This window comes from Bos indicus x Bos taurus, chromosome 1, assembly GCF_003369695.1.
Source record: "Bos indicus x Bos taurus breed Angus x Brahman F1 hybrid chromosome 1, Bos_hybrid_MaternalHap_v2.0, whole genome shotgun sequence".
Classification (NCBI taxonomy): Eukaryota; Metazoa; Chordata; class Mammalia; order Artiodactyla; family Bovidae; genus Bos; species Bos indicus x Bos taurus.
The window spans coordinates 150,775,197-150,783,363 of record NC_040076.1 but is presented as its reverse complement, the minus strand read 5'-3'; the positions used below and the strand labels follow the sequence as shown (position 1 = coordinate 150,783,363).

The following is an 8,167-nucleotide window of genomic DNA, read 5'->3' as shown; positions in this document are numbered from 1 at the left end:
GTCCAGGTCAAATGAACTGATGCATTGAGCGTGCTTAGAACATTGGGCACACGGTCAGGGTGACCAGTTGTCTCATTTTCCTGGCGCTTCCTGGAGGCACTGAGGTTCACTGAATGCTGGTGGCTTCCAATATTAAAAACCTCAATAGACCCAGGCAAAGGGGAATGAGTTGGTCGCCCAGTGATTGCTCAGCAAACGTTAGTTACCATCACCCTCTTGGGTGGTGTTGCCATGGTGCAGGAGGAAAGGAAAGGGAAGTGATGTGATGGGTGGGAGTTTGCTAGCCTGACCTTCAAGGAGAGGCATCCCTGTAGGATTTTGATCTTCTTTGCAATTATCTTAAAAGGATGCCCACTCTTTGTGACCCAATTTAAAATGGAATGCCTCCAAAAACAGAATGCATAAAGTCCAAGCCTCAGCATGACAAAGGGAGAGGTTGGGAGGGAGACCCAGGCACCGCTCACAAGGATCCCAATTCACCAGGGACCTCCGAAGCTGGCAACGCCTGCCTGGGGTTCTGGAGCTCGGATATTTTGCTGTAACAACAGGCTGACTGGTGAGTGAAACTGCTTTGTTTTACAAACCCACAGTTTTGGGGATCTCTTTGAGGATGTAAGTGTTGTAACAGCAGGATTCTATTCTGCAGGCTGATATTTCAGTGGATTTGTTGCAGTTTCCATACCCACCTGCCAGGTGCTATTAGCTGGTGCTGAAAGCTAGAAAAGTCAATATTCTAATCTTTGCTTCCTGAGCGTATGAACACTGAGCTCATAGAAATGCAGATCTCTCTCGGGTACATGCTTGGCTTATACCTTGTATGTAAGGAACTGGGAAAGATACAAGCAACACTGGCTAGTAACTATTAGAGGCCTTTTCTGTATTTTTCAGTTGATTGCAGAATTTCATTGTTGCCTTTAGAATTAATTTCATGCCCCTGCCTCTTTGGGAAATAAATGAATATCTCACTCTCGCTATACACAAAATATTTTTTTTAAAAAAACAGTGTAAGCTTTATCGTTTTCTAATATTTATATTTATTTATTTCTTTGACTGTGCCAGGTCTTAGCTGTGGCATGCAGGCTCCCCCTGACTGGGGATCGAACCTGGGCCCCCTGCATTAGGAGTGTGGAGTCTTAGCAACCGGACCACTAGGGAAGTCCCCAGGAAATACTTGTTGATTGGCTCTACCGTCTGCTTCTCCTGCCCTGGTCACCTCCCCAGACAGCACAAGGGGGGCCATGAAATGGAACCACAGGTGTTTTTCCTCACTGGCTCCAAGAAGTCCTGATGGATGCATTAGCCAGAGGTTTCCAGTTCTTCCTGACTGTAGCCAAGAAAAGTTTAGCAAAATATATGCACGCATATTCGTGTGTGTGTGTATAATTACAGAGGTTTCTGTGAACAGTTGGGGAGGCTTCCCTGGTAGCTCAGATGATAAAGAATCTGCCTACAATGCAGGAGGCACAGGTTCGATCCCTGGGTCGGGAAGATCCCCTGGAGTAGGAAATGACTACCCACTCCAGCATTCTTACTTGGAAAATTCCATGGACAGAGGAGCCTTCTGGGCTACAGTCCATGGGGTCACAAAGAGTCAGACACGACTGAGCCACTGACACCTTATCACTGTTCTGCGAGCCATGCTTACCTTGAACATACTCTCCCATGCCAATGCTTTCAACTCTAGGCTATGCGAGTATGCCTGTACCCACATGTTTTTACAGCACACACATGTATGCACATGTACATGTGGCTGAAACAGTGTAACATGACACCCTCACCCTACAGAGGCTATGCATTCTAATCTATTGTATTCTATTCCATTCTCACTTTGCTTTTATTGGTTGCTGGCTGTGACATTTCAGTTGATTTCAGGACTTACTGGTGGTTGAGATCCTGGACAGATTGCTGCTGGAGAACAGATCTTACAGGTGTGGATAGGGTGCCCTGAGGCCTATGAACCAGCCAAGGAATTCCTGGGGTAAGGTGGGGTGGGCTGCTTCTAGTGGCTTCTGCATTTGGGCCCTTTCCCCTTTCTTCTGGCCTTGACCTCTGCCTCCCTTTGTTTGCATCAGACTCATTTTTTTCTTTAAACCTCAGTGTATGCACACTCAGTCATGTCCAACTCTTTGCAATGCCATGGACTGTAGCCCTTCAGGCTCCTCTGTCCATGGGAGTCTCCAGGCAAGAATAGTGGAGTGGGTTGCCATTCCCTACTCCAGGGGATCTTCCTGACGCAGGGATGGAAACTGTGTCTCCTACATCTCCTGCGTTGGCAAGAGGACTCTTTACTACTGAGTCACCTAAGATGCATAAGAGAGAGTAGGAAAATATAATCTAAATTTGGAGAGATTACTCTCAAAAAACAGTATGGCAAAAGGAAAAATCTTTAAGAAAACATGAACAAATAAAACATGCACACATAGAACATCCATTTGGAAGATCAGACAGAACATTTACATCTCAAAGACACAGAGAAACGTAAGTTTCCCCCAGAAAGCCTTTATGTAAAGTCCAAAAAGATATTTTTACTAAGTCAGCTTATAATGTTAGTTAATGTAACTTAACTGCATATGCAATGAAAGAGCCCCCTCAATTTTTAGGGTGAGATTTTCTTTAATTAAACCTCAGGCTATCATCTTAGCCCTTTGCCCCGAAGGCTGCTTGGTCTCTGTGGGGTCCTCTCCACCAGGCGTGCACTAGCTGGTGGTGAGAGATCAGGGGGGAAGACCTCACTGGCTGTCAGCGCCTAGCCTTAGGGTCACGGGCACAGCAGGTGAGGTGGCTCATCGAGGCATCTCTGTAAAGCTGCTGGATCATCACCCAGGCTTTCAGAGCAGGAAACCCTGCCCCCTGCAGCTCTCTGACTCACCCCGTCTCCAGGTCCTGCTGCAAGTAGGGCAAAGGGTTTCTCTCCAGCCCAGACCTGCCCGGCTCCCAGGCCTGCGGTTTTCATCTCTGCTCCCTCCAGACTCTTCTTTGCTTTTTTGGAAACCATGGTTTAAGGGAAGAGCTCTGACAATGTCTTTGGAGCAAGGATGCCCTCTGCTTCGTGGGAATCAGCTCCTTAGAAGTCGACTGTCAACTCTACCTGAGTTCAGGAGCTTCCCAGTAAGTCGTTGAATGTGAAAGTGATTTTGCCTTGAAACACACCAGCAGTGATAAAGGGTGCCATCAGTCGGTGATCCTTTGTTTACCTGCTGTTTCCTGGGCTCCTTGCCTCTTCTCTTTGTATCTGTATGTGGTGGGGGTGCCTGTTGGTATTTGACTGGTGGGAGGATGCTTTTGGGCTTTGGTGTTGAAAAGACTCTTGAGAATTCCCTGGACCTCAGGGAGATCCAATCAGTCCATCCTAAAGGAAATCAACCCTGAATAATCATTGGAAGGACTGATGCTGAAGCTCCAATACTTTGACCACCTGTTATAAAGAGGCAACTCATGGGAAAAGACCCTGATGCTGGGAAAGATTGAAGGCAGGAGGAGAAGGGGACGACAGAGGACGAGATGGTTGGATGGCATCAATTACTCAATGAGTTTAAGCAAACTCTGGGAGATGGGGAAGGACAGGGAAGCCTGGCATGCTACACTCCATGGGGCCGCAAAGAGTTGGAAATGACTGAGAGAATGAACAAGAACAACGAGGCAGGTGTGGAGTCATACTGGGAGGTTTAGGTATTTCTGAGGAGGCAAAGCACTGTCCAGTCATGGGGTAGGATGTCCTGTGTGGGTCGTGAGCGCCCCACTACCGGAAGTGTCCAGATTTCCCGGAAGACTCCTGGAATGCGTGATTTGGAATACCCAAGAGGTAGCATGGTGCCTGTATACAGTGCTCAATAAATGCTTGTTGGATGAGTGAGTTTCTGAGCTTGGGTGCCCCCTTTCTGCCCTGATGAATCTCGGAAGAGGGTGAATGTTAGAAAAGACATTGAGGGATTTGTTGGTGAATTCATCAGCCCTGCATCTTCAAAACCAGCCCAGCCAGAGGGTGGCCACCTTTCCTCAAACTCGACTCAGCTGCTTATGTGGAGGACTTCAGATGCTTCATAATCAGGAAGTTCTTAAGGTGCTGTCTTGAGTCCCTTCTCTTTTTTGGCCACACCATGGAGCATGCAGGATCTTAGTTCCCCCACCAGGGATGGAACCCACGGCCCCTGTGGAGTCTCAACCCCTGGACCACCAGGGAAGTTCCTCAAGTCCCTCCTGCCATGAGTGAAGTCCACTTTCCTTGGCATGCTCACCAGCACTGAAGATATGATTGTGCCTGTGCCCATATACGTGTGGAAAGTGCTTTCTGACCTGTCCTGTCCTGTCCTGGCTGAAGGAGATCCATCCTTCATGGAATGGAGCACTTGCATGAGGCTACCTCCTTCTGCGCTCGTCCTAGAGCTGAGGTTGGCACACTCTAGTCTGAGGGCCACATCTGGCCTGCTGCCTGGGGCTGGTTTTTTGTGAATGAAATTTTATTACAGCACTGTAAATGTCATACACATTGTCTGTGACTGCTTCATGCTGCAAAGGCAGAGCTGACCACAAGACCCATGAAAACGAAACTATTTACTTACCTGGCCCTTAGAGGAAAAGTTTGCTGGCCTTTGATCTGCAGCAAAAATATTCAACATAAAGATTGAAAATATGAGCAGATATTGCACTGAATACCCTGAAATGTACGGTCTCAGTAACATCGGCTGTGTGGTCAAAATGGTGAGGATGCAGAGTGATTCCAGCCCTAGGTATGAGCCCCAGAGCACTGAAGTCAAGGACCCAAAAAGTACTTGTACGTGAACGACCAGGGCAGCATTACTCACAATAGCCAAAAGCTGGGGATTACCCAATGTCCACTAGCGGACAAAATGTGACATTTCCACACAATACACTACTATTCAGCGATGGCAAAAGGTGAAGTCCCAATGCATGCTTCAACATGGATGACCCTCAGAAACATTATGCTAATTCAAAGAAGTCAGATGCAAAAGGTCATATATTGGAATTTCATATAATTCCATTTTTATGAACTGTCCAGAATAGGTAAATCCAAAGAGACAGAAACAATTAGTGTTTTCCAGGAGCTGGGGGTATGGGAAAAGGGGGTGACTGCCTAATAGTTGCAGGGTTTCATTTTGGGCTGATGAAAAAGGCCTGGAACTAGAGAGAAGTGATGGTTGTATAACACTGTGAACACAGGCCTCCGAATTGTTCACTTTCAAATGGTCAATTTTCTATTGTGTGAATTTCAGCTCAACTGGAAAAACTGATAGGGATGCTAAGCAGTATAATACATCCTAGAGTGGCAACTGCAGCCTCAGAGTCCAGAGTGTGAGAGCCTCCCTTTGTCTGTGATGCGTTTGGGCTTGTGTGTCTGTGACGTTCCTGAGTCCCTTACAAGGCAACACCATGACCATGGTTTTCTCAGGGCAGAGTTCTTTAAGGGAAGCGACCAGAATCTCATTATCCCTCTTCAGAATTTTTCCTTCATGTACATCCCATCAATTGCTGCTTAAATTCCCATTCCAACCTTCATGGTCCTTAACGTTTCTTTAGAAACACAGAAGCCACAGTGCATCCATGTTAGATGCGCACACACTTCTGAGAGGTGTAGGTGGGGAGGGAAGGCAGAGAATGAGGTGGAAATGCATTAACAGGAAGGGTCTTGTTGCAAGGTTCTGTAAGGAACAGGATGGGGAATAGGAGAGGCTGAGAACTGTGGCCAGAGAGTGGGTCCCTGTGAACAGTTAGCATGAAGACAAGGGAGGGATAATTTGCTGAAGACATGCTTGCTGTGTTACACGGTTTTAGAGGCACCATAACCTGATGGCTATATGTTGCACAGTACACAACCTGAGCAACTGTACATGGTGGTCTTGGGTGACAATCAGTTCACCAGACTGACGAACTTTAACTTTGATGTTCAAGTTGTAGACTTATCTGAGATCATTATCTCATCTAACACTCAAATATTGCATGGGACATACTTATACTGAATAATTACTGTTTATATTACAAATAAATATTTATACATTTATCTGAAATTCAAGTTTAACTGGGTATCCTGCAGTTTTATTTATAAAATTGACAGTTCTGTGTCTAACGCATACTTCAGACACTGGAACTATACGTGCGAGATGCCAAGTCACTGATGTGGGTCTGGAACCCAAGCTGGGCTGACATGTCTGAGTAATGGAAAATAAACCAGTTACAGGAGCTGTTGGAATTCTGGTCTGTGTTAGTTTCCTAGGGCCTTTGTAACTTTGTTTACAAAACAAAGTCTCCCTGGTGGCTCAGACTATAAAGAATCTGCTTGCAATGAGGGAGACCTGGGTTCAGTCTCTGGGTCAGGAAGATCCCCTGGAGAAAGAAATGGCAGCCCACTCCAGTATTCTTGCCTGAAAGACCCCATGGACAGGGGAGCCTGGTGAGCTACAGTCCATGGGGTCCCAAAGAGTCGGACACGACTGAGTGACTAACACTTCCACTTCTTTGTATCAAAGTGCCATGACCTCAGTGGCTTAGAACAACAGATGTTTCTTCTTTCACGGTTCTGGAGGGTTGAAGTCTGAGCTCCCGCTGTCGGAGGGCCAGTGCTCGCTCTGAAGGTGCTGGGGAAGGATCTGTCCAGGTATCTCCCTCAGTTTCTGGGGCCCCAGATGGTCCTCGGCTTGTCACAGCATAGCATCAGCCTTCACATGGCGTTCTCCTCCATCTCTTCACAGCTTTCCCCCTGTGTGTGTCCAAATTTCCTGACGCCAGTTACATTGGATCAGGGCCCACCCTCATGAGCTAATTTTAGTGTGGTTACCCCGGTGAAGACCTGATCTCCTGATAAGGTCGCCTTCTGAGGTCCTGGGATGTCTCAGTCTGATTTGTGGTTGTTGTTTAGTTACTCAGATGTGTCTGACTCTTTGCAACCTCGTGGACTGTAGCCCCACCAGGCTCCTCTGTCCATGGGACTTTCTGGGCAAGAATACTGGAGTGAGTTGCCATTTCCCTCTCTAGAGGATGTTCACGGCCCAGGGATCAAACCTGGGTCTGCTGCATTGACAGTCAAATTCTTCAGCACTGAGCCACCAGGGAAGCCCCCTTGGTATCACTGGGTGGCTCTAAAGAATCCCGTAAACTGAGTGCTTGTATGTTGTGTCTCACTGTCTGGAGGCTGAGAAGTTAAAAACCAAGGTGCCTGATGAGGGTTTGGTTCCTGGTTCACAGACAGTGCCTTCTTGCTGTGTCCCCAGGTGTAGAAGAGGTGGCAGAGCTCTCTGGGGTCCCTTTACAAGGGCACTAACGCCATTCATGAGGGCTCCACCCTCGTGACCTCATCCCCTCCCAGAGGCCCCACCTGCTGATACCATTCCATGAAGGTTAGTGTTTCACGTAAATTTTGGACGGACACAGGCACTCAGTTTAGAGCACAGATGTCAGGATTTCAGCATATCTCTTTTAGGGAACACTGTTCAATTCATAACACGGCCCTAGGTCTGTCCAGGGCCTTTGTTTTCTGAAACTGAGTTGGATGGCTTCCATGTGGAGGGCTGGATAGCCCACATGTATCTGGCCTGTGGACAACTGATCTTAACTAATGACAGTTCAAAGTGTGGCTGAGAGTCACGCCTGTCCAGAGGGGTCAGGTCTTGGGAAGGCCGATCATCAGAGGACAGGCACAGAGGCAGCCAGCCCAGCCATGAGAGAGGGGCGTGTGTCTGCCGGACGTGTGGAAGTTTTCAAGGGAACGGGCAAACGTGCACGCTCACTTCCGCAAAGTAAACATTTCTGGAAACCCTTGCTTCATAGAAAGGGCCCACGAGTTTTGCACAAAATGTTACACAAGCTTTGGAAGTCATGGGTAGAAACTGTTTGCAAAATCCTTCGAGCCTCATACCAAATGTTTGCTTCAGTCTTGAAGCCTGAAACAAACAACCCTGCTGTGTCGAAAATGTGGACTATGTATAAATAGGTAAGCAACAAGGATATTCTGTATCACAGAGAAAATTATAGCTGTCATCTTATAATAACCTGCCATGGAGTATAATCTGCAAAAATACTGAACCAGTGCGCTGCACACCTGCAACTGACAGCACTGCAAATCAGCTGTGAGTGCAGTTCAGTCGCTCAGTCGTGTCCTAACCTGCGGCCCCATGGACTGCAGCACGCCAGGCCTCCCTGTCCATCACCATCTCCC

General features: G+C 47.4%; 1 long non-coding RNA gene across 1 annotated transcript in view; it reads left to right on the top strand.

The window, feature by feature from the left end:
* Positions 1-246: 246 nt before the first annotated feature.
* LOC113896912 overlaps positions 247-8,167 on the top strand; it is a 91,968-nt gene continuing 84,047 nt past the window's right edge. Inside the window, exon 1 of the long non-coding RNA XR_003512183.1 lies at positions 247-556. This is a non-coding gene — a long non-coding RNA (uncharacterized LOC113896912). The remainder of the gene's footprint in view (positions 557-8,167) is intronic.